General features: G+C 32.9%; 1 protein-coding gene and 1 non-coding gene across 4 annotated transcripts in view; both read right to left on the minus strand.

Moving 5' to 3' along the window:
• The window catches only part of pHCl-1 (pH-sensitive chloride channel 1), a 225,796-nt gene extending 200,653 nt beyond the window's left edge, over positions 1-25,143 (minus strand). For all 3 annotated transcript variants that reach the window (XM_077441840.1, XM_077441838.1, XM_077441839.1), the window contains exon 1: positions 24,918-25,143. The gene's annotated coding sequence lies outside the window, so the exon portion shown is untranslated. The remainder of the gene's footprint in view (positions 1-24,917) is intronic.
• Positions 11,887-11,980, minus strand: TRNAY-GUA (transfer RNA tyrosine (anticodon GUA)). Its single transcript has 2 exons — positions 11,944-11,980; positions 11,887-11,922 (listed from the first exon to the last, which is right to left on the minus strand). It is a non-coding gene; the product is annotated as a tRNA-Tyr (tRNA).
• Positions 25,144-27,727: the final 2,584 nt, after the last annotated feature.

The raw sequence follows: 27,727 nt of genomic DNA on the forward strand, positions 1-27,727 counted from the left end.
TAGTCCAAATTTTCAACACTGAAACGAAATATGAAGGCAAAAACTCGAAATTAAATATCCAAATAACATTACATACATATGTATGAATTTAAAACTTTTATTCTGAGAAGGGCTTCCGTGGTTTTTGAATTTTTCTGACAAAGGAGATCATTGAACACAAAAAGGTCTCCGATTTTTTTGCCATCGTGTCATTACGGGATTACCCCCAAAGCCACATGTATAGCGAATTTTTTTACATATGTAAGCACCATATTTATAAATTTGAAACTAAATTCAAACAACAATGCTAAATAAGGTAAGGTAGCTAATTTGGTAGGAACCGTTTCAATAATGAAATCACATAAATTGGTGAACTCTATGTAGTAGGAAACAATCGACCTACATAGAGTCACATATAATATATCCAAAGCCTGGCCCTGGATCAGGGATCAAACCCGAGACCCTTCAGTTTTTAACATTATACCCTTACCACTGAGCTTTGTTGCTGATGTAGATAAAATATAGATTTAATATCCAATCTTATATTTATAAAATATAACCTCCATTAACTTTTTGTGGAGGGACCAACTAAAATTCCAATTGTATTGTTTTGATGGTTACAAAATTTCATAAAAAAATTATCAAAATAAATAATATCGATGAAAAAAAATCATGTATAAAATCTATAAATAAATAAAAATAAAACTATAGAATCGCGTATCAAATATTCATATGCCTTTATCCATTTTCATCCAAAATTATAATCTAATTTCTAAATAATATAAATTGGTTGTCATGCATTAAAAACGAAACACGTAGAATTCACAAAATAGAACATTTCTATTATATTATAAATAGAATCGAGTGTCGCATAGTTTGTATGTAGTGAAAAATTTTAATGAAAGTTTCGCGTGCGCAGACATTGAGGCCGGAAAATTAAGCATTGCGTACACAACGACGACGATATTATAATATAAAAAAAGGTTGGCAACAGCCGAAGTGAACCTCATGAATTTTAAATTCATTTTTTCGTAAGTAGTGGCGTGTTCTGCGAGTCTCGCGATTATTATTGTGACTATTTTCGACCCACAACATTAGGGCCTTTTGACGAACTGCGACACATTATTATTTACATATGTAGACTGTATTCACACATACATATATGTAAACATAAAAGGCAAAATATATGAGATTTGAGAACCTGTCAAAGTTCCAGTACATCCTGATGTTGTTTTAAATTGACAATTACATAATTTGATTCGGAACAGTAATTTTTCAAGCTTTTTATAAGCTTCACTCTGTGTAGTTTTTTGCCTGTCAAAAAATTGTGATCTGATTTTGAACCACTTATACTCTTCAGATCGCTTCGATATCTTACATACGGGGGTTGGCGTAAGAATTTAGTTAATAAATCCGACATTATTATTTGAAATTTATTAAAAAAAAAAAAATTCCATCATTTTACATACATACATTTTATATAATACATACGTATTAAGAATTCACGAAATTTGGTGATAACGCTAAAACAAGACCTTGAAATTTTGATTGATTTGAACTCGGAATCAATCACTGGTCACGTTTTCATGGTGTAGAAAAAATGTGTATATGTTTTGATAATAATTCGAATACCGTCAATCAAACTGAAATGTTGATTTTTATGATTTAGGTTGAACGGAAATGGTACCTCCTCTTATAGGTCTTTGGTTACAATCATCTCCCCTAAACTACTCAATGGATTGGGCTGAAACTTTTTTTAAATGACAAATTTCATACACTTAATATAGAAGAACATTATAGAATTATAAAAACAATTTCTTTTTGTACTTCACTTTCATAAATCCGTAAAAATATATTATACATATTTTTCACCATAACAATCATCAAGAGGCAAACACTATTTGTGAAAAATCAAACTACGTTGCAATACATTTTGTTTGCACGCTTTTACCCAGGGATAGGCTCATTATGTACATAAATTTGTATCGATGGAGTGGCTAGTCAATTATACTGTTTCAACATCATCATCGAACCGGCCTAATTGTGAATAGCGACGCGATTCGAGCTGTTCGTCAGAGGTTCTAATTGAGAGGCGAAACCGAAACATTTCCCGGGAATAAATTAAAGACGGACATGACTTTGATTGTCCTTTTCTGGACGAGAGCCGTCGAAGCGTGTCTCGTGGAAAGTCTTGGCCGACGAAAACGACCCTAATAACTATTCAAAGTGTGCGGCGAAAGCTTGCGCCCTCGAATTTATGCATGTAATCAACGGCGATAATAATCGAAAGTACTCTGTTCGGAGCATCAAAGCTTTTGGGTTTCCTTAGCACTTGGATCCGGTACGAGAAGTTTAATGGCGAGCCAATTTCACTCGATGTTAAAGTTGGTATAATTAAAAACGACTTGTAAATATTTATCCGTCCCGGTGAGGAGTGAGAGGTCATTCGAACTGAATGAATAAACATATGTATGTATGTACATACATACATACATACGTTCATGTACAATATAAAATAATTTATTTGTACCTATATTTAGGTGCGGCGGAAATATCGGCGATTATAAAATGCCGTTTTTCCGATGTTTGCCCAGAGTTGGGTAGGTCATCAATTAATATTTTGGTGTTCATAATATAATAGTGTTTCGTATGTTTCTAACATGCTATTAAACGCGAATAGAATAAAAAAAATAATTTTGGCGGAATTTTTTTTAAAGCAACGGAAAGATAATTAAATTCGTTCTGATGATTAAATTTTTATGAAAGAAAAATCAAACTAAAAATTTATTATCGTTTCGGAACTCATTTGTTCTTACTTTCATGTTTGTTTTAATAGTTCAGTCTGTTATATTGAAAAAGAGTTCAATATTAAATTTATACATTAAAGTTCAATATACATATATAATAAAAAAATATATACAAAGTAAATGTATGCAAAACGTTTTATATACATTTTTATGCCATTTTTTTTTAAATATAGCTTACTTTTTTAATTCTTAGAATGAAATGTGAAAGATTTGTTACAAATATCTAATAAATAATTTGGAAAGAGACTTTGTATGTAAGTAACCTTCGTTCGTTGGGTCGTAAATCCGTGACGTCATTGAACAAATAATTTGATTTGTTTCGATTCAAAGGATTCGAAGTCACCGGGGGCTGAGGGTGAAGCCGCCTTCGCGTCGGGGGGCGAAGCCCTAGTGGCGGAGCCCTAGAGGGAGCAGGTGCCGGATTCTGGTATACACATAATTTCGAAAGGGCCGTACTATATATGTTTGTTTGTTCGTGACAGTCAATTTAATAAAAAAAACAAATGAGTATTCAAATAAATTTATGTAAAATAAAACTATTCAAATAAATTTAATAAAACTGTTTACTATTAGATTAGTCATGTTTAAGCGGTTTATATTACAAATACTGAGCGAAGCCGAGTAATACAGCTAGTAATATAATATTTTTGCAGTGCATTTTTTTATGTGAACCAATATTAGAGATCCATTGAAATAATGAGAAATTTAATAGAAATTATTCCATAGTTGAAAATTTCACTGGCTCATATAATCATCACTAGGTTATCTTTATTATATGTAAGTATGTAAGTATATATAAGTATATTATAAGCAAATAATTTTAATTATTTAAAGCAGTGAAATTATAATTTAACTGCTCTTATAATTGCACTTTGACATAATTCCATCATTGAAATTATTTTAATCCTAAAAAAAGTCATTGACTTCTCAACATCTAATATGACATTTGGCCCATCTATTATACTATGATATTCTGTATCGTATATATTATTACTTGAACTTTTGTTTTTTATGAATTTTATGTATATGTATTAAATATGTATTAAATTTTGTATAGTTCATTTATTTTATGTCTTCTGTTATATTTTTGACCATTATGATCCATTAGGATTTTCTGTAATGCCAATGTTCCAAGCTTTAAATAAATAAGTAAATTATATTTGGATTATATTTACTGATTATCTTTTCTAAAATATCACACCTACCCCCTTGAAAATTTACTGGATTTGACGCTGTGTATTATTCCGCATTTTTTATTGCAAAATCAAAACAACACACACCTAATGGTTGACAGATCATTACACGACAGTTAGATAATTACTTACTAAAATACATACAAGTATTTACATTATTTTGGTTCGAAAATTTTCGCAACAGACAAAATAAGCGGCAATGAATTTTCAGTTTCACAACAACGCGATAAAAAGATTAATTACCAAAGCGACAGTGTTATTTATGGAAAAGGTGTAGGCCAGCGGCGTATTGCAATTAGCAAATTTAATATCTGCTAATTCCATTAAAATGTGTAACGTAGAATACGTCAAATTAACAGCAATTTCATAAATAGTCTCAACTTACATTTTACCGTAATTTCCACCGAAAATAAACAAACACAAACGGAAATTTTTCGAAAGAAATAACATAAAACTACGCGGCACGGCGTATCGTAAAAGCCTCCCGATAAATGTGATGATTTTTATGTTTGTTGCAATAAAAAAAATAAAAAACAGTCGAATCACCGCTAACGACTATTTTACAGCCGAAACGCACTTCATTCATACATACATATGTACATAAACCAATAAAACGCTCATTAGATCATTCGCAGTCAACAGTCGAATTATTCATCTAAGCATGTACTGAATGTTCACATCTACCCATATGATATGTTAGAGGTATTCGAGGTGATGCTGTGAAAGAAATCCGGGCGAGCTTTTGTGCGGGATGAAAAATGGACATCAAAATGAAGTAACTCCGGTGCCATTTGTTAGGGCTTTTCCTCCTTTTGTGGTTTTCGTCCCGAACGAGGAGTGCTCCTAGTGTAGGTGGTCCATCTTTAACATCCGTAGATTTGTCCCTTTTAGCGTTCCGCTATTAATCAACGTATTGGATACGACCCCTACACAAATTGCTTGCATTTATATAAAGTCAATTAGATTAATGGATGTGTCTCGAGAAGCGCGTTGCAGAATTTCAGGTTAAATGCTAAAATTTTTCACTCGGAAATGTAAACTATTTTTTCATATTGCAAATTCAAACAGTTAGATTTTTATATGACATCCAAAAGAGCTTGTAGGCGAGTACAAAATTAATAAAAATCCATTTATACATATGTACAATATTTAATCAGTATCTAGTGGTGAGTATATAATGCTTTCGAACAAATTGGTCACGGGTTCGATACCAATGGTTTCTACTGGCCAGATTTTGGATATACAATTCCAGGTCGATCTTATCAAAATTTACCAATTCTTCATCTCGATTTTTCGCTGATTTGCATTAATGCTACAAATTTGTCCATATATTTACATATGTCTCTGTGGATGTTGATCGTATTTGTCTTGTATAATGCACACAATGCTTCTGTACAATGTTTGACCATAGATGTCGTCTTTAAATGTAAAATATTATATAATAATTATGTAGTTAAAATTTATAATTTTAGTCCACTCGTCACATTAGAGCGATCTGTAAAACGAGTGTGCATGAGCGATTGAATAACAAAAAAATAAAAAATAAAAATACGATCACTCCCGAAGATCGATTAAGAAATCCATTAATTTCATTTCATTATTTATCAATGAAAAATTTTATAGGCACATTTTAAAAATTTGAAGCTGATATGTTGAAGTCCATAAATATTGAATAAATAAAGACTTAAATTACACTGAGCAACAAAAAAAAATACCAGAGCGGAGACTAGCCAATCTTTACTATGTTTGACCCACTGAATTCGAATATGATATTGATTTTTGTTGGTGGGTGATCGTTTACGAGATATGAGCGTTGAAAAAAATCTGCGATTTTTAATGTTTTTTAGCTTTTGCGGTCTTTAACTCAAAATTTAGGATTGTTACGCTCAAAGTGAGTATTGGAACGTGATATTTTTCCTATTAATTGTTATATTTCATTACTTTAAAATACTTTTAAAGTAATGAAATTACTTTAAAATACTTCATTACTTTAAAATACTTTTAAAATACCTGGATGGAGGCCTCTCCAGCTCGCTTTCATTCGTCTTTGTTTTGCGCAAACCTCATCCATCTCATCCCACACATTTTATTTTAATTTCATCCACCAAAAGAAAGGCCATCTTTCTTGGTGGCGCTCAATCTCTAATTTTCACATCCATACGTCATCTGGTAAAACACATCGATTGAAGATCTTTTTCTTCGGGAAAAGTGACATTTTTGGATTTAAAAAAAATGGCGTTCATTCATCCAAATGCACTCCACCATGGTTTAATACATCTCCTAATTTCCTCAACCTTGTTACCGGACATGTCTATGATTTTGTCTAAATGTATACAAATATAATTACTAAATGTAAAAATAAATGTATATATATATATATATATATATATATATATATATATATATATATATATATATATATATATATATATATATATATATAATCATAATTATCATAATTAGACATCATAATCTTATGGTAGTACCTTCTGCCCACACAGCACTTTATTGGATGGCTCATATTCCAAGAGCTATCCTACTTTTTAATGAAATCGTTGCTTCTATGCCTAAATTTTATATACATACATTGTATATCTTCAGTGAGCGTAGGTTATGAGCGATTATTTTAACCTATTTGTTTGGTATCTCTTCATTATGAATTTTCATAATTGGTTGATCATGTATGAGTGAATTTCGATCTTCTCTTCCTATTAGGGTCACACGGGGATGCTTTGTATGCACGACTGATTATATTACATGTATTGATGACACAGAAGAATTACTGACATTCCCAATTTTTCTCCTTATATGTACATACATACATATATAATGTCAAATTAAGAACTGATTCAAATTGTGCATGATGAGCACAAAGAATCTATCAAACTCTCAAGCAATGGACCAATAATGAAATATTTTTGCGATTAGATCGACATTGCATTGCAACTACACAAATACATATACTAATTCGTTGAACACATCTCACGCACAGAAATCTTCACACAATAGCAAATTCCCTCAACTTCCGCAACACGCTCAGAGCGATATTCTTCAAAAGGTTTAACGGCTTTGTACATCGCATCAAGACCGATCATGTCTACCAGCTTTTACGCTTTTCCCCCGGCCGACATTTCCCCATTAATAATATGCCCACAGATGGAAAAAAAAAACGACACATTCGCCTGATTTTCCCATTCGTTTGGATTTAGAGGGATATATGCGTATCGCCGGTTCACGGAAATCGATACCAAATAAACAGCATCGACCATATTGCGGACCGGAAAAATTCTCAATTCCTATTCTCAACCACCATTTATTACCATTCAAAACCATAACGATCGTTTAAGTATCGACACGCGTATAAAAACATCCATTCAATATTGATAATGAGCGATCGATTGCATTGTATTGTAACGACAGATAGACCGTAGAATTTGTTTCGGGCATCTAATGTGGATCAATCAAAAATTATATAATTATCGTTCGATGCCTAAATTCTCAACGACATAACAATAGAAAGCCATTGCGCTATTATTGCACGTGACGAGATTCGGCAACAATCGAACGTTAGTCGTAATTACAGGTAACGCAAATTACGAACAGGTCACATTATAACCGATCAATGATCATAACCAAACATCTCACAAACACATTCGCACATAATACACAGCTTCCGCCGTTCATAATGATCGTAATAAAAATATATAACGACTCGATTTATAAAATGTAAATTTTTAATACGTAACGTGTCGTTGATTTACTATGCGAGTGTTGTTGTTTTTTTTTTTTTTTTGGCTCAGTTTCAGATTTTAAAATGTATTATATCGGTCCACTTGCGAAAAAATAAATGTCGACTTTAAATTCATCGTCGAAATTTACGAAATTATTTAGGCGGCTATCTATCCGTGGATAAATATTTTGTTAAAGCTGTTGACGAGATTTATGTATGTCGCTGATGGGACCTTCAGACAAGTGGTTGTAATTGGACGGTGAACGATTTCGAAAATTAATATTTCTAAAATGATCTATGTATAGATTGTATCTAAAAGTATTATTAGCTTATCTATATATAACTGATTTCACGTGTAGCGCAACTAAGTGAGAAATCTTCAGCGTGGATTTCATAATATAATTTCATAATATACAATTATGAAATACTATGAATACTCTGTAGATATCAGATAGCATAACTCGAAGTTTAATCGACTATATTGAAATGTATATAGATTTAGTATTAATATATTGATCTCGGTTCGTCTGTGGCATCTCCAACTGAAGGATTGTAATTCCTAAGGGTCTCAGTTCATAAATATGAAACGGACCAAATATATATTTTATAATACTAAGCTACTTATGTATGTTTATACCTAAACACAAATTATACTATATCTTTCGACACATTTTTTCAACTACATATTATGTTTTATATTATTTTTTTTTGTTGTTGTGATTTTTGTATGACTGCTTATGAGTATTTCGAAGCCAATTTGTGATCGATGTGTGAAGCTTAGTTACATATTTAACTATATTTTTCTATCTACTCTATTACCAATGTTATTTCTTAATGTTTACAACCAGTCAATTTTTTAATGTTTACAATGGACACAAATATGACAAATCATTCACCAAACAGACAAAGAAGCCTATGTATAAAAATTCTCATATTCATGAACAAATAACTTAATCAGTATGATAATAATGTAAGTTTAATAGATACTCTCTTATTAAACAATAGAATCCCACGAAAAACTTGAAATTTTCCGGGGGAAAAGCTATATAATCGACATAAAAAACTGTCAAAAAACGGAAGGGATGTATGTATGTATGTTTGTTACTTTTGGTGGACAAGTATGGAGTTTTCAAAGAATAAATATTTCAATATTCAGAAGTTCATAATAATGCAGGAGATCGCACCATGACCACTGACGAAGACATATACTCGCTCATTGGTACGTGGACGGCCGGCTAAGCACGCAGGGACGGAATGAGCGAGAAACTAGCAGTTTTACGATAGAGGTTCAACATGCAAAAAAGGGGGATTGTGCATGCTGAAACCGCTATTGACAATAGCCTCGAGTGTAGTTCGTATATCTACTCCTTTCCAAAACCACCCGTTTAAATTTCAACGGGCCTAACACTTAAATATGTATACTATTAAGAAAAATGTGTGGAACAATCAAAAAATTAATCTTTTTAACATATAAAATCATAATAGGTAAATTAAAGTACATATATTTATCATAAATCACATTATGCATAAAAAAAACTATTAATGAATCGAAAACAATAATATAAAATATTTTTTACATCTGAAGTAACCATTAATAAATAGTAAGGCGTAAAACGTTATTAAATAAAAAAAAAATATTTTCTTTAGCTTATAATTTCTCACGGAAATGAATATACATAGTAATTGTATATGTATGTTAAAGTGAAACTGTCATTGTCAGTGAAATTATAATTTCACTGACTCAAGCAGCGAGTATGGATATAATAATTGAATTAAAAATTCACGTCTCAATTTCAGTGAATTTGTAATTCGAATTACAACGTACTACCAACCCTAAAAACCTTACCCAACCCAACCTTAAATAAATAAGCGTTGGTTGTTAAGATATTCAGATGTGTTTGCGACATCAAAAAAATTGAAATCGAAAAAAATAATGAACCACAAGGATAGAATGGACGAATTCGGCACCGGAGTAGGGATGGAGAGGAGCGGGGTTGTGACGTGGGGTAGTGCGATTCGTGTCGGCGACGCACTATAATCCAACTGTCAAAAATTATAATTTCAGTAATACGGGCTAGTGAAAATGTAATTGGATATGATTTCACTGAAACGTCAGTGAAATTATACACAATTTCACTGTGACATATACATATGTACATACATATACTACAAAGATTTAAAAAGTCGTCATTGCTTTGTATAAATTACTCATAAGCATCATCGGAACCAACAACAATTTTGTCTGTTCGTACTTCATACAAAATTCCATTCCTTTTCAGCATAACTTTGACGTCGTTCTACGAATTCAGAGCGAATCACCAAGCCAATTAATTATTATCTAAAAGAACCGCCAACATGTACTCCCCACTAATAGATGCAGTTCTTCACAATACGACTCTGATCTTAGATTGACTACCCCTGCAGCATACATATGTATGTACAGACATTCAGTCGCGAATCCTCGCATCGATATTAATGTGTATTAATATTGCGATCCTTCCGCTGACGGTGGTTTTGATTGATTGCGCGTCGTGACGTCTCGCACGCCGGGGAGACGGAAGGAAGCGATCGCGACAAAAGTTCACAGACCGGAACCGGAAGTGGGCACATCCGGTCTGAAGCTTCTATCCGCAGACAGAGAGGGGCGCCGCCGCGGAGCCTGCGCCCCAATCAATAGTCACGCCGGTGAATGCCCAGCGGTGAACCCTTCCTTGCAACAACACTGCTCTGGTCAAAAGCGCACAAAAGTCAATTTTACACCTGAACCTGGATGTATGTATGTATGTACATATGTGAAAATATAGTTCAAACAGCTGAAGCAGAATTCAATCGACAAGCTCGAAAGGAATATGTAAACACGTCAAATATTTGTATTGATGAATTACATATGTGTGTCGGTAAATGCACTTCTATGTATAGTAATTACTCAGTAAATTTGTATATGGTTTTTGCTGCAAAACGAACAAATCGTAATTATCACATTCTCGTAGTTTTACCCGGCTTCGCTCGGTATTTGTAATATAAACCGCTTAAACATGGCTAATCTAATAGTAAACATTTAATTAAATTTATTTGAATAGTTTTATTTTATTTAAATATATTTGAATATTCATTTGTTTTTTATTAAATTTAACGTCACGGATTCTACCACCCAAACCTTACATACATACATACATAGAAAGTCTCTTTCGAAATTATACATATATTAGATGAAGTCAAAAATCGTATGGAAGGAAGCGGTTTTAAAAGTGGAAAAAGGTTATGTAAAAAATTAAGTGTACAATTGTGGGATTTAATTCTGGAAAATTAAATAAAACTTTATTTTAATATACATACATATGTACATATGTACATATATAAGGCCGGAGCGAAAAATACAAATTTAAAATTTCCAAACTATGGACCTATTGAAAGACTTCGTATCAATAAAACGTAAGAAAAAAAAATTGATTTTAAGCAATATTTCATGCCTCCAACCAATCGATTTATCTCGACAAAAATTTCGGTAAAGTAGGTTTTTCATATTTTTTAGAACGTTTTTCTTATTTAAAAAATAAATGCTTAGCAGTCATCTATTAAATTTAAATTAGGTTGGTTTTGTTTACTTTTGACTGGTTAAATAGAATTTAAAATCACCCGACTTACAACCGTCATTTGTAAGGCGAAAGCGGTCTTTTCGTAAAGTAATTTTTTTCATATTCTCGTCATTATTTTGAACACAAAAGTTGTTGAAAACTTCTTTGGATATCTATCTTTGTTGCGAATGCAAAAACTTTCCAAAAATATACGAATGTTTGAAAAATCTTTATAAAAAGAATAATAGTTGAATTAAAATAATTAATTTCAATTTAAAGAATTTTGGACAGCAATGAATTGATTTAATATGAAATATCAAATATACAAATGAAAGATAATGACGTAGACGTGTCTATTTCTGTGAAGTTATTATATCTATTATTGGACTCCGATGTTACATATATTATTTATTTACTATTTGTTTTTTTATACATATCTATGTACATCCTGTCTGTTGATTTTTCAATAAATAAAATGAAATAAAAATCTATGTAAATAAAATAAAAAAATCGTTAGCAATAATTTTGATAATTTTTATATGTACATGAATAATAACAATGATAATAAGCATTTAAAATATAAAAATATAAATCAAAAAAGATCCTTCGAGCCGGATTTGAACCAGCGACCTATGGATAACTATGTACGTCATATTCATCTACAGTCCACCGCTCTACCAACTGAGCTATCGAAGGCACATTTGCTCCATTCACTTATTGACTTTGCATTAAAAACATATTTTTACGTCAAATTATGTAACTTTTAAATTGATTTCACAATTAAATACAAACATAAATATCACTTATATGATATATACTAATTGGTACTCGAGAACTTAAACTGTCGAGAGTTTTTGAAAGGTTTGTCTTCAATTTTGAAAGTCTGAGATCAATTTTATACCTTTTCAATTTTCAATCAGTTTTATAAACTTTTATGGACCCGACAATGCCAGGCAATTTGACTAAATGTCTAATAATACAATACATTACTCAACACATCACAGCTTAACGTCTAGTATATGTATCTACTTTTATATGAAGAACTTAAAAAATGGGATACTTTTTCTGTATATACTTATGTATGTATCGTAATGATAGAACAATACAAATACAATCGAAAAAAAATCGCACAGGTTATTTTTTGAAAAACCTGTACGAAAAAAGCGGATTTTCAAATAAACAATATGAAATGTTCTGGAACAATACATGCAAATGTCAGGAGACGGTCGAATTTTGGGAAATTTTCCGATGTCGGACGTGATCGGAAAATTTTCACAAGACATCGCTTGCCGACACATTGCCGAAACGTTTCAAAGGACCGATTTAGACCGATCGTCTCCTCTTTTATAGTCGGTCATGATTTGGCAAAGCGTCGTCGGCCGGTAGAATTGAGCCATAACAATCAAAACGAGAGACAACGAGCTGAGAAATCGGCATTACATATGTATAATATAACGGGCTCGTTTATTCACACCATGTAGTGGAAACAAATAAACACACTATTAGCTCGATGGCAACGTTCAAACTTGACAAACTTCGAATACTCGATCGATTATTCTTTAAGTTTCCTTTAGCCTAAAATAAACAAAAACTACAATTGTCGACTTTTAGTCGATACAACAGGTCGTCAAATTAAAGTTGAAACTTTAAAAGGAAAATGACAGCTTCTTATAATATTATATACATAAATACCTATGTACATTATTTATCATTTATCAATTTTCACTGTCAAAAATTACTGATATCTGAAATTCCGTTTAAACTTAGTAGGTATTGTGATCAAAAGCGGACCAATGTCTTTATTTTGATTTTTTTTTAAATGCTTTTTACTGTTGATAAATATGTACACAATACATCTAAGAAATATTCTAATTGCTACTGATCAAATGATCATTGTTGATTTTAAATATTATTTCCAAATATTAGTATTTAAAGTACATTTAATCTTATTTTAATTTTATAAGCATACAGCATAATAATAAAAATCTTAAAAACCTATTTTAAATTCTTATAAATTTTCATAATATACGTATGTATACTGTACGCAGGCGGTCTCCGTCACGGGCCCGAATGTGAAACGCCCGAAAACGCAAATATCGGAAGGCAAAGATCGAAAATTGAATGATCTTAAGTCGAAAGATCAAAAATAAAGGGTGCATGGTAAACGTTGATACTCACGTACATACTCACTTAATTTGCGCGAGCAGGATACAACAGGAACAAGAGGAACAGGCTTTTCCTCTCGTATTAATGTGCATATTATTTTTAAATAATATTGTTCAAAGTCAACGATCTAAAGCAATGATCTAAAACAATGATTTGGTACTAATAATTACAATTAATATATCGTTCTTTTCTTGATTAAAAAATAATTTCAATTTCATGAAAAATATAAAACTATTGCCTAGTTTGACCTCTCATATAACCATTTTTACTTTATCTATGTACATACGTAGGAACTAAGGCTTCCAATCCTGGAATTCCGGAATCCCGGTGTTTTCTGGTACCGTAAATTCCAGAAATTTCTTTAAAAAATTTATTTTCATCTACCCTGCAGTCAAAACTACCGTTCACACGCTGTTGATGTCGGCTTATTATGGCAGGGTATAAGATATCCAGGCTTTTTTTTTTCAAATTTTTCGAATTTTTCGAATTTTTTGAAATCTTCTTTATATTGTGTATGGCTATTTATTTTCTTATGGAACTCGGTTTTTCTGTAATTCTTGAAATGGTTTTTATCAATTCTTGTTCCATAATTGTTTCTAAATTGTTAGTGTTAATTTCAATGTCAGTAGAGTCAGTAGAGTTAGTGTTTTCTGAAACGAGTATTTTTTCCATCAGTTCAATTGCAAATGAATGAATTTCAGATTTTGGAGCATATTTAAAAATTTCGTCTGATTTTGGAATAATTCCTGTATTTAGGTAAATTAGTATTGTTATTATTACTAGAGCGCGGATAGAGACCGTGCTTTTTCCAGGAATCGGGGTGGTTTAGCTCTATTTACAAAGAGTCCAAAAAAAAAAAGTTTGGCGAACCTTTAACAACAATTGAACAATGAACGGCGCGCTCTGTATCCGCTCTTTAGTTATAACCGTCTTTCATTCATTCTCTTTTCTAAAATTTGTGAAAACTTTTTGCTTGTTTGAGACTCTATTTCTTCTAGCTTCTTAAATAAAAATTTATAAACTCCTTCTACGGTTATTAAAGATGCACTATTTTTTTTGCTTAATACTTTGATTGCGGTTTCAATGGGAGTAAGAACATCAATTAAATTTTTCAAAACATCAATTTCATTCTTGGAAACAGAGTATTGAAATTATATTCTTTCAGTGCTATGTTTACACTTTCGTACACTTAAAAAAATCGTCTTATCATAGTTGAAGTTGAATTCCACTTCGTTTTTACATACAATATTTATTTCAATTTTTTTTTCATTATAATTTTTTGTAAAAATATTTCGCCAGTGACTTTCAATATTCGTATTATTTTTCTAATGTTTTCTAAAACTATGTAGAGATTATTATCGATCGAAAAGTGATTTTCTTCAAACATTTCTGTATTTAATGAATAAAAAAACATTTTTTCACATGTAGATATGTGAAGAAATGGTTTCATCTTCCTCATAATGATCGTTTTTATCACAATTATCCCCATTACATATTTCATTTTCTACATAATCGTCAGCTTCATCGTCAACACTCTTTTCATGTTGATTTAGTGTATTTTTTTTATAAATACATGAATAATATTCAAATACATAGATGAAATATTCGAATAACGAATGGCTGAAAATCAGATAAATATTCGAATAATCGATTGGGATCCCTAGTTGGTAGTACGTTTTAATTCGAATTTGTAATTCTAATGTTATATCCGTACCCACTGCTTGAATCAGAGAAATTATAATTTCACTGACAATAACAGTTTCACTGTAACATATACACATTTGTAACATAAACAACAATCAAAACGGCGACAGCTAAAACCGATATATTTCCATCTCACACAATACACTTTTATAATAACGAATATCAACCGCATATAAACATATCAACACAACCTACCAAAGTGGACAGATTAGCTTTTTGAATGATCTAGAAACGTGTGAACACATTTCAGCTCGATTTGACACATTAAATGGCCACACTTCTGTGTGGCCACCCGCATTATAAACAACCTAAGGAGACAATTAACATTACACAAAATACATATTTACTTTGTATTGTACGACATGCGTAATGTTAATCTTCGAAGAGATACGCATAGCGTCGACCGCTCGTGTGGCAGACTTTGGCAACGACTTCGAGAGCAATTGCCAAGAGAACGGGGCTCGCCCGGACGCACTATACTCGTATGTATGTACATATGTACATGTACGACACCGTACACTTGTGTATAATTTTTTCCATTATATTTAAACGCGTGCGTGTTTGCGAGGAGGAAAGATGGAAAAGCGTCGATGTTTTTCCGCCACCGAGTGTTGTGTAATTTCCACGCTTGTCCGACCGGAAACGGGGACACCGCAGACGCCGACCTGTCTGAGGCTCGACCGTCGTAAAGCGAGACCCACCGCAATTTATTTAATATACATGCATAAATATATGCATATATTATATTTAAAAATAGGTCGAGAGAGTAATATTGTAATTTTCCGGTATATTCCGGCCGGTAAAAGTTAGTAGACGATAATTACAGGGCAGCGAATCCAGAATAATATTCACGGAATGTTGTGAGTTAAGCTTGATATTTTTGACTAATTTGTAAAATTATAATTAATTGTTTAAATATTTCTTGATATTTTGATAATTTCATACATACATAAATATGAGCCGTTATATTTTAAAGTGGCGGAAGTCCAATTTTCAGTTCCAAAAACACTAATTCTGTTTGACTTAGTTCACAAGTTGCTATCACTTATTTTAATTGGTTATGTCCAGAATCTTGGAAAAGCAGAATAAACAAATTGCAGGCCACCAGTATTTTTAAATATTGTGAAATGCAAAACATATATTCAATAGTTTGTTAAATATTTCTCGAAATTAATAAAAGTGTACTTCCACTTTTAAATATAACGGCTCATATGTAGAAGAATTAATGTAAATTTAGCTGGTGACACACGAGTCATTCATACGTACAAAATTGAGGGAATTTCAAAAAATAAATATTAAAATTATCAGACGTTAATAAGTATGCAAAAGATCATCCGGGCGATCTTTTGCATACTAATGAAGACCGGGGAGTCGTGGGGATAAATAAAATTTGAAAAATATTCATTTATATACCGGGAGTGCGTAATAATGCACAATATCTCGGCGTGACATACAATGTGCATATGTACATACATATGTTTATTGTAACATGGGAACATGGGAGAGAGTATTCACTTTCTAATTGCATTCGTGGGTTAGACGTTAGAGACAATAGAGACCCCGGAATAGGCTAATGGGACTCAGTAAGTGCCCGAACAAAGGATACGCTGGAGTTCTCACAGACCTGGGCGAGTGCATACGTAAACAATATACTCGCCAGGGACATTTCATTTTAATATCAATATTTCATTATTTTATTTTGACCAATCGATTGTTTCTGTCTTCTTGATATTTCATGCTTATAAATTCTATATTAATATTTAAGAAATATTAAAAAAAATAACAAAATCCTACAACCGTTATTGGAATTTTGTCTTATTTAAATTCCGAAATGTGAGGGGCTTCCCTACATTGGCGCTCTAACGTGTGTCTAACGTCTAAAATATACATATGTACATACATTTTTGCGTCATTGAATTTTGTTTTTTATTCTTCTTATATTCATCAAATACATGATTGATTTGTAATACAATGGCAATGGCAATTGTTAATTTTACATTCATACATACATAGTACTGTCACGTAGAGATTATATAATTGGTGCTCATGGATCGCCGGTCTACCATCACCAATCATCGAATAAACGAGCCGTATACGACAACCAATAAGGTCTCGTGATCTATCGACCAATGATGGGTATAAATATACGGTGATTTTGGTCCGTGATTCATTCGGAGATGGCAGATCGACGGATATGTACTTCTACCATTACTGTTGCGTCTTTCACTCCGTCTCTGCACGTCCACGCTACAGTACTATTGACACACACGTAGCCAACTTTGTTGTTTTCAAATGTATAAATAAATTTGGCTTGTGACAAACTATTTATTATACTATTATATTAATTCTGCAACACAACGAACGAACTACATATGTATTATTACTGACGACAAATAATTACATCTTCTTGAAGATAACATTGAGAAACAACATCGCAAGCCGATAATACAACGGACAGAAGACGACGTGTCGGAACATCGGACGATGCGAAAAAGTCGAGACGACGTTACACTTACAACCCGAGCTGATTAATCCATCCTAATTATTGGCAGTTCGTAACGAGTTAACTTCGCCAAAGTCTGTCTCGTCGCTTTTTCCTCCCCCCCCCCCCATACACAAACCCACCCTCCACAAGAACACGCAACAACACGTGACACGCGAACCGTGCGAACATTAACGAAAATCACCGGCCCAAATGACCGACCGCGTTTGTTTCCATCGATCGGTCGCCGATTCCAAATTGGCACAAAAGAACGTGACGGCATTCGGTTTCGGCCAAACTATATAATAAATCGCGGAGAGTGAAAGCGCGAAAGTGTTCGCACTAATGCGATTTCCGCTGTTTGAGCCGCCCGCATTCTCCTCGCCTCTCATCCCTCGCTCTACAACCCCCCCCCTCTATCCCTCCCCCCGGTCCCCCTGGCCCCTTGGTCTTCGTAGGACAATGAGGCTGCCATTTCGGGGGCCCCGCGGGAGGCCCGCCGAGGCCGGAGCCCCCAGAGGCGACCGTGCGCTTGTCTTTCGTAATCGAAACCGAAAGTTTATGTGATGCGATTATTATTTCACGAGCGTAACTATATTAGATACAGAATTGTTTTGTGCCGAGTGAAATGCGAAAAAAAGAAAGAAAAATCCACAGACACATACGTATGTATGTACATACATACATACATACGTCTAAGAATATGAATGTCTTCTGGAAGAATTCGTTATTCCGTTATGTACTGTTACGGTTCGGTGATATTTGCGAATATTGCTCGCAGACTTTTCCGGACACGACTATTCCAGACAATGATTACACATAGGGTTATTCGCACATATGTAGATCATTCCGAATATAGATATATAGGTATATATGTATGTATGTATATTATTGTACCTGCTGCCCGCACAGTCCCTATCGGATGGCTATTATTCCAAGAGCTATCCGGATTCTTAATGAAATCGTTGCTGCCACGCGTGAATGTGATTATCAGAGATTATTTTAATCTATTTGTCTGGTAGTCGGCGCTCATCATTATTTTTATAATTGGACTTATATTTGGGCCTTGCGTGCAGGGCCTCCGAGAAAACCCCCGGGCCCTGGGAAAAATTAATTTCGAGCCCTATGACAAACTTAAAAAAAAATTATACATATACATACATTTATATGCGAAAAATCTATCAGAAATAGAAAAAAATACCTATATTTTTTGTTATTTTTTAAAATAATTGAATAAGAAAATGTGATATAGCAGGTACGATTTCCTACACGCGGCCCCTCGAGTAGTCCGGGCCTTGGGACTTTACCCCGGCTCTCCCCCCCCCCCTCTCATCGGACCTGCTCACGGGGATGTTTTGTATTCACAGTTGGTTCTTGTACATTTACTGTTGATTCAAGGCATTTCCAATTTTTCAATTGTTCCAAGCCTACGTATGCTTGCGGTTTGTATTACATATCTGTATACCTACATAGATTAATATTTTTGGATATGTATACATATGTACGTACACAGTTAGCCACAATCGATTTAGAGTGACCTGTCATGGAACCATGGCATAACATATGTATGTAAAATATAATAAAAAAGTGTATATTTCTTATATTTTCTTGTCCAAAATGTGTGAATGAACCTGTGTCTAGAAAAATCTATCCGCAATATTCGAATACGGAATAATCCCGTGAAAAGCCGTTCACCGATGATATATTATGTGCAAAGTCATGCAAAGAAGGGGATCTCAAATCATTAAAAATGAATGCGACGAATTTCCACATTTTTAAAATAAATAATAAATGCAAAGATATTAGTTAGCGTCTTTGAATGAAAATTGTCGATTAAAAACGAATAAATATTCGGTATTTTTTAGTTAATTATAGTTGGTCAACACTATACATAGATATAAAGATGAAAGGATCTGAATCGGAAGTTTGCTGTTATCAGATGGTTGGTTATTTTAAACCATTTTAGAAAAGAATGTCAACTTTACCATTTGATTTATTGCGTTGTTGTTTTTCATTTAAATAAACTGTGCAATGAGTTAAATTCGGTCTAACTCTACATACGTACAATTTCCAGAACGATTTTTATTCGACTATTTTATATTTAAAAAAAATAGTTTCGCAGTATACATACTTACATATGTACAACGCTGATACTTCTACTATAAGATTTATGTCGTAAAAGAAGGACGTAATTATTTCAAAAGACAATTAAATATTATATGAAAGGTGAAAAGTAAAACTACATAAAATATAGGTGTATAAAAGGAGGTTTTCTAATTTGAATGTTTTAAGGATAATGAAATATGCGTGTCGGGTACGTTGAAAGAAAAATGAATAAGTATGTATGTATGTATGTTTAGAGTGATGAGAAGACATCGAAAGAAGGACGTGCGGGTGAGATGCGTGACCTTAATCGAAGCGGTGGAAATAGCTGAGCGAGTGGATATGTGGTGAGACAAATTAATTGATTGACAAAGGACGTGCTCGAATGGTACATGGAAAAAATTCGATTCTTGGCCAGATGTATGTAAGTACCGGAGGAAAATGGAAAGGAAAAAGGAAAATGGGTGCAATACAATGGATTCTATTCAATTGAAAGTTACGCGAGTTGGATTCCCTCAAATACATATGTATATGTACATACATATGTACGTACTAGCATATAATATATGTACAATGTATAGGTATATAAACGAAGGAAAAGAATATGATTCATAAAATTAAACTTAAATCTACTTCTAATATATAATTTCGAAAGAGACTTTGTATGTATGTAAGTTTTGGTTCGTTGAATCCGTGTTGTTATCGAAAAAATCTAATTTTTAATGATGACGATATCGATACCGATTTCGAATTCGATTTCTATTTCAGTTCTGTATCCAGATTCCCGTTTCAGTTCCAGATCTGGATTCCTTTTTCAATTTAAGTTCTGGATCCCTTTTTCAGTTCCGGATCCGGTTTCCTGTCTCAGTTCCGGATCCAGTTTATTTTTTGAGTTCCGGTTCCCGATTCATGTTTCGGTTCCGGATCTCAATTCCTTTTTCAGATCCGGATCTCAACTCTTTTCAGTTCTGGATCTAGATTCCATTTTCAGTTCCATTTTCCGACTACTTTTTCATTTCTGATTTCCAATTCCAATTTCGGTTCGAATTCGCGGTTCCAATTTTAGTTCCGATTCCCTTATATATAAAAAAAAAATTGTTTCGGATATAAAAAATAAATTAAAAATACTACTACCGATTTAACTGGATTTGTAGTACACGTCATAATATGTACATAAAAGACATGTTTCTTCTCATTATCACCACCATTTGATTAATTACTCTTTAGAACGTGACTCTGTAGAATATAGCTGGCAACATGATATGTGATTAAATATGTTAATTTACCCTATTTACGCATTTTTGTGACATCATTATTCAACATCTAAACTTTTAGAAAAAATGTATTGTACGATGGATTCAACAAAGGACATAGAAAAAACATGAAACTAGAAATGTTAGGTATATAAAAAAAATAGAAGTATGCACTGTCTATAAATCGTCGCACCCTTACATAACAAATTGGCAGGCAGTAGGTACCTTTGTTCTCAAACTATACCACTATACAAAGAAGATAGAGAGAGATAGTTGGCGAAAGAACGTGCGATTTACGAGAGGTTCCAGAAAATCACGTCTAATCCCACCTGGAGATTTATAGGTGTTACGCGATTAATCAGTTATTTAATTGGGTCAAAAATAAAATATTCTCGGCACGAAAGAATTAATAGTCGTTTTACAAATTATTTGTAACGTTTTCCGACGCTCGTACAATCGATAGAGCCAGCGTTAATAATTCATAGATTCGTATGACAAATATGTATGTATGTATGTACATATACATATATGTATGTACGATGGAAAGTGTGTCGTTTGAATTGTCGCGCCACTGAAACGTCATTGAAAAGTCAGATATATTTAACTTGAAACTGATGTTTTATACTTAGAAATAATAAATAAAAAAACGCATGTATGTAAACACTATAATAACCGGACGTATTTTAATAAGTTAACGCCTTTTGGATATTATCAGAATGATCTCTTGTATTATCAGTATGTACATATGTATCTGAATGAAAAATGTAACGTTTAATATCGGTAATGTAGCGTAATGATCGACGAAAAAGAAACCCTTTTCCGGTCGACAGAATTGATTCAATAATGATAATTGAACATTGTATTGCCTAATAGAACTATGGATTACAATACCGGCATACCGGTATACCGGTTTACCGATAAATTGTCAAAATTTCGTCTTCTATTTTATCTATCTTCTACCTTCGTAAACTATCACGAATTAAGAACATGTACAGGCATATATTATTGCAAATATAAAATTTAAAACCGATGAAAATGGCGTATGGTGGATTAGGTTGTCTGGAATTTGTTCATTTTTGATAAATTGATAAATTCACTGGCAACATACACCGACCAAATCGTAATAAACGTAATCAGACAATTTGAATGATTCAATTATGATCGAACTTTTTAAATAGTCCAAACTTTAAATAAATAAATATGATTGCTTAAAAATCAAAATGAAATTATTTATTATTATAAATTTACGTTGAAACATTTACAAACCATTGTTCACCTGAGATTTATTTTTATTTTTTACGATTCAATCTAGGTTGACGTTTATAGGAAAAGTAACCACATAAAGTTATCTGATCCACGAAAAAAAATTTCATTTAACGCTAAAAATTTAACGCTAAATTGGAATCCCTAAATATAATCAACCCACATGAATAGTTTTCTGACAGACTGGAAAAAAAATTATAATGAAAATTAGTTTTTTAGGTAAAGTTTTTAAAAACTTATTTTATTCAAAAAAAATAGTTGCCTTCTACATCCTATACATAATGTTTGTATAGATTTCGTGATTTAAAATATTTCATAAAGTGTTTTAGGCAGAACAATTTTTCAAAAAGTTGAGTTCACTGTTTAGGACGAGATTTGAATAAAGGAAAGTCACAATGATTTACTAAATCTGGGTAGTATAAATTTTGCATATAACTGTTTTTACAATAATTAAATTAATTTTGAAACTCTAATTCCATTGAAGAAAAATATAAATTTACATATGAAAATATTAAAAGCTATACGTAGGAATGCAATAGACAAAAACAATTGAGAAAATTTAATTTTTGTTTAATCACATTTAAAATATTTCAAAAATAAAGCTTTAGATCTTTTTCGATATTCGGAAATGTTGAGTTTTTTTATTTTAGTTTACATGTAGATAGTAACATATTTTTATACAAATAAAAATATGTTACTATCTACATGTAAACTAAAATAAAAAACTTAACATTAAAATATGTCGCAATCATTACGGCGCGATAAACCAAATTTGCTTAAATCATCAAAAATAAAATAAAATAGCATAATATGTTGTATACTGTGTATAGCATGTGTTTACTTCGGTTCGTTCATGAATAGACTAGTTTTAGTTTAAGTGCTAACAGTGGAAGGCTATCTTGACATAAACTCACTAGGTATCGCATGAAAATGTTGCTGTCAAAACCTTTGAGACGTCAGAACGCCTTGTATTTAAAATGGAAATCCTATGGAAACCACATTATAACATTGTTATAATTCCCGTTTCTGCTAACATTAAAAATATCACAACCCAGCGTAATCATACACACATAAAGAATGGGACAAACGATTGAGAATACTTATGCCTAATAGTTTGTGCGTGAATAATCTAGTTCGTTTGTCCATTTGTTATTTTGCGTACAATACATATTATAACTGGCCAAATTGGTTCGTGTACGGACAAACTAGTGTTTTCATGAACGAACGCAATGTACACTTGGACTGTAAAATATTATAGTATATATGTATGTACATATATTGGATAGAATGAATAAAAGAAAATCATTGGTTTTAGTTATTGAGTCACAATAATCAATTTCACCGAGTTGCAACATAATCTATGCACGTCAAAAAAAGACAAATAATAATTTCCAAAAAATGATTAATGCACGTTTTATTTATTTACGCACTGTTTCCAGATAGCGTGAAAACACCTCAAACTTTACGAAATAATCGGTTTTTTTCCGGGCGCTCATCAATTTCACATGACTTTAATAGCTATATATGTACTACTAGCGTAATTATATTATAGAATATTTATATGTATGTAGGTACACCATGTACGAGCGTGTAAAGTATAATAAAATTATCGATCCGTGATGAAAAACCGTGAAAGCTTCAACAACAACAATAAAAACCGAACAACAGTATGTCGTGGATTAATTTCCCGCACGCATTACAGGTGCGAACCTAATTGAGACGTAAATACCATCCGCAGAAGAGTTGCATCATTTGGAGTTGGGACACTGCGCAATTTCAAATTGTTGCAAATTTTTAAATAAAACCCGTTCAAAGTGTACGATATTTCGAGAGTTTTCACATTGAATCACACCTACATATGTAGATATAAATAAAGTGCCATTCACCCATTACGAAATCAACATGTGAAATATTATCATACATATATACGTATGTATGTATATTATATCAATATGTGAATACATTGATTATGGGATTAAAATTTAAAGAAGCTTTTCAACGCCGCGATAATAATTGCTCAAGAAGATTCGGGACGCGGAAAACTTATATTTTCATTGCATTTTCCGCGCTCGCTGAAAACAAACACGTAACACGTCGGCCACAAAGAAAGACACTACACGATCGATACCGGAGTTTGACAGTGCTGAAATGTTCGCAAAATGCATACAAATATAGCACAAACATCACAGAAACTAATACAATGAGTCGCTACATACATATAAGATGATTTTATGTTTTTTTTCAAAAGTCAGATTCCATTTTGCGCCGTTATATTTTGAATTAATCGATATTATTATTACATATAGATAGAATAGAAAACTTTTCTGCATGTGATTGAAATATTTTTTATATATATGTAGATTAAAAAAAATTTGATTTCAACTTTTTTTTTTTTTAAACAAATGAATTTGAAATATGCGTTCAAAACAAATTGTAAACTTTTTAAAAAGTGTATTTAAATTTTATGGATATGTTTATTCATATTGTAAGTTGTTTGTATTGTTTAAAGTGCATTGGATATTTTAATTGAAAAGTGTGTATGTATGTATGTAGTAGTGTATAGAAGACCGTCAAATGGAGGTTTTTTTGTGTTGAAAAGTTTTTGTGCGTGTCGAAAAAAGTTTGTGGAAAAATGGAAAGAAAATGCGGAAAATGCATTTACCTGGTGGCGAGTGCAGCGTCCGGTCAGTAATCCATCAGGTAGAGGGCACACAAGATAATGCACACATGGTTAAAAGAATATTTGGAAATTGCAGTAATGAGTACGCGAAGGTTTTAAGTAGGTATGCGTGTTTGAGCACGACAATAACAAAGCGATCGATCGGAGGAATTGAACGGGCGACGGCGATGTGTGCGGCGGCCGCGGCGTCGCATAAACTTTTGCGGGTGAACTTGCGGGAGGAGAGGAAGGGGCAGGGAGGGGAGGGGAGGGGAGGGGAGGGGAGGGGGCGCCGCTCGGGAGGGGCGCAGCGCCGCACCTGCGCTTCCGACACGCGCCTGCGCCCCGTCAAATCAAACCGGATGACCGAAAGCGTCGGTCGCCCCCGTGCTCGTTTTTTTTTCTTCAAATTTGATAAATAAACAATTGAATCGATTGTTTTGTTGTACGATTTGAATGCATTTGAATTTATATATAGTAGACAGTTCCGTGCATGACAATTGCACACGAAAGAAGTACATAAATAAATGCCATACAACTGAAATAACGTTCGTTTTCAATAGCAATACACAAGGTCATCAAGGTCAACGTCAGTAGGGTTGTCAGGCGTCCCGATTAATCGGGATTGTCAACGGTTTTAAGTTTCGCGTCCAGAGAAATGTTATTTGTTTATTTATTTTTAATTTAATTTAGCCAGCAGCATAGCTCGGACGTTAAGCTTCTGCTTACCGTCAAGAAGGTGCCGGGTTCTATCCCTGAATGAAAATGAATTTTTTAGAGTATGCTGTTGGTCAGACCTGGATTTGTGACTCCAGGTTGATCGTTTCCTATCAGAGTTTGCCAATTTTCTCTGATTTCATTGTTGAAACGGTTCCCGGAAAAAAAAATTGGCTAAAAATCCTTCCTACCTACTATGTCACCACTATTTGAAAAATTTGATTGATGTACAATAAAAGTTTATGTACAATTCATAGATGTCTCGTTAATTTGCGAGTTTTTTCAGTGTCTCGCAATTCAACGACTTATAATAAAAATGCTGTATTTGTATTTGTAATTGGCCAGGAAGGCGCATTGGGATTTACCTGTAAGGCCTTCCTGGTATATATGTAAAATAAAAATAATAAAATAATAATAAAAAATTCACAAGTATACCACAGTGTCTTCACGGGTTTGGTACTTCCGCTCTATATCGCCAGACAAACGAATTATTAAGATTGTCTGTGGACAATCGTCACTTGACAACAATATGACGCATAAAGCCACTTATATTAATATATTATTTTATTTTTTCTTATGTGTATATTTTATACAAATATCTTTAATGTATTTTCTGGCCACAGTGTCATATTGGGGCAGATAAATGTAATAATAATAGAAGGGCCCTTACAAATAAATAATTGTTGTCAATATTACTCGGTACATCTCTATAAATACGCTACAACGCACGGAATACAATCGGATCAATTTACTTATAAAAATGTACCACATGTTGTTTATTGTGTGTTTTTTAATGCATTGTGCAATTTTTACAGATGCTTGCCCACCTTACGAGTAATATAAACAAACAGAGAAGTTTTTATCGGACATATGTACATACGTCGAGCAACAAGCATCAAATACGACTGATGCTAAAATTATTTAAGATTGTCTGTGGACAATCGTCACTTGACAACAATATGACGCCTAAAGCCACTTCTATTAATATAACATTTCTCTGTATTGGGGTGACCTCTGAAGACAGGATGCGGTGCATCCGCTCTAAAATCGCCAGACGAATTGAACGACAGATTAACAGAACGGCACCTTTATTATATAGTTCCGAATCTTGCCTTATTAAACTCGCCAGAAAGATCCAACTCAATTTTAATAATTACCATTTTAATAATTGCATCTGTGCACATCGAAAGGTTACTCGTCACCTGATGTGCAATCTATCATTCGAGAAAACGAGAATTACGTTTAAAGGTGCCGTAATTCTCGCCATATACACATAAGAAAAAATAAAATAATAATAATAAAAAAACAATAAAAAAATTGTACATAAAAATAGAAAATCACCAATTAAAGATTGAAAAATTGAGAATTTAAAATTAAGTGATTATTCCCAGTGTCCCGAACGAGCCTTTCGGGGCGGCCAAAAGTCTCAGTTTTCAAATATTTATTATCTAATCTTCTTCTTTTTCTTAATGCCCTGTCCGCATCTGGACGTTGGCGACCACCTCGACGATTATTTTCAAATATCCGCATCGGTCTTTGGCGGCTCAGAACACATCTTCGGCGCTCATATCGGTCCACATGCGCATGTTTCGACAACTTTTTCCTGCTAATCCATTTCTTCCCTTCTATTTTCGCCATGGTTATCAAACGGAGAAATTAGTTTTTTGGACCCCGTATCATGTGTCCGAGGTACTCCATCTTTCTCCATTCAATGACAGAAACAAGTTCCCTGCCTTTCCCCATCATCAAAACCCGGCTTCGCTCGGTATTTGAAATATAAACCGCTCAAACATGGCCAATCTAAGAGTAAACATTTTATTGAATTTATTTGAATATTCATTTGTTCGATGACGTCATGGATTTACGAACCAACAATAGTTACATACATACATACATATGTAGTTACAAAGTCTCTTTCGAAATTATATATTCTAATATATAATTTCGAAAGAGACTTTGTATGTATGTATGTGTGTAAGTTTTGATTCGTAGAATCCGTGACGTTATTGAAAAAATTAAATTTTCTTAAATATGCTTTAAATTTATAGTTTCAGATTCAAATTCATATAACAATTTTTTTTGGCTAGTGAATTTTT

The sequence above is a fragment of the Arctopsyche grandis genome, chromosome 11 (genome assembly GCF_051622035.1).
Source record: "Arctopsyche grandis isolate Sample6627 chromosome 11, ASM5162203v2, whole genome shotgun sequence".
NCBI lineage: Eukaryota > Metazoa > Arthropoda > Insecta > Trichoptera > Hydropsychidae > Arctopsyche > Arctopsyche grandis.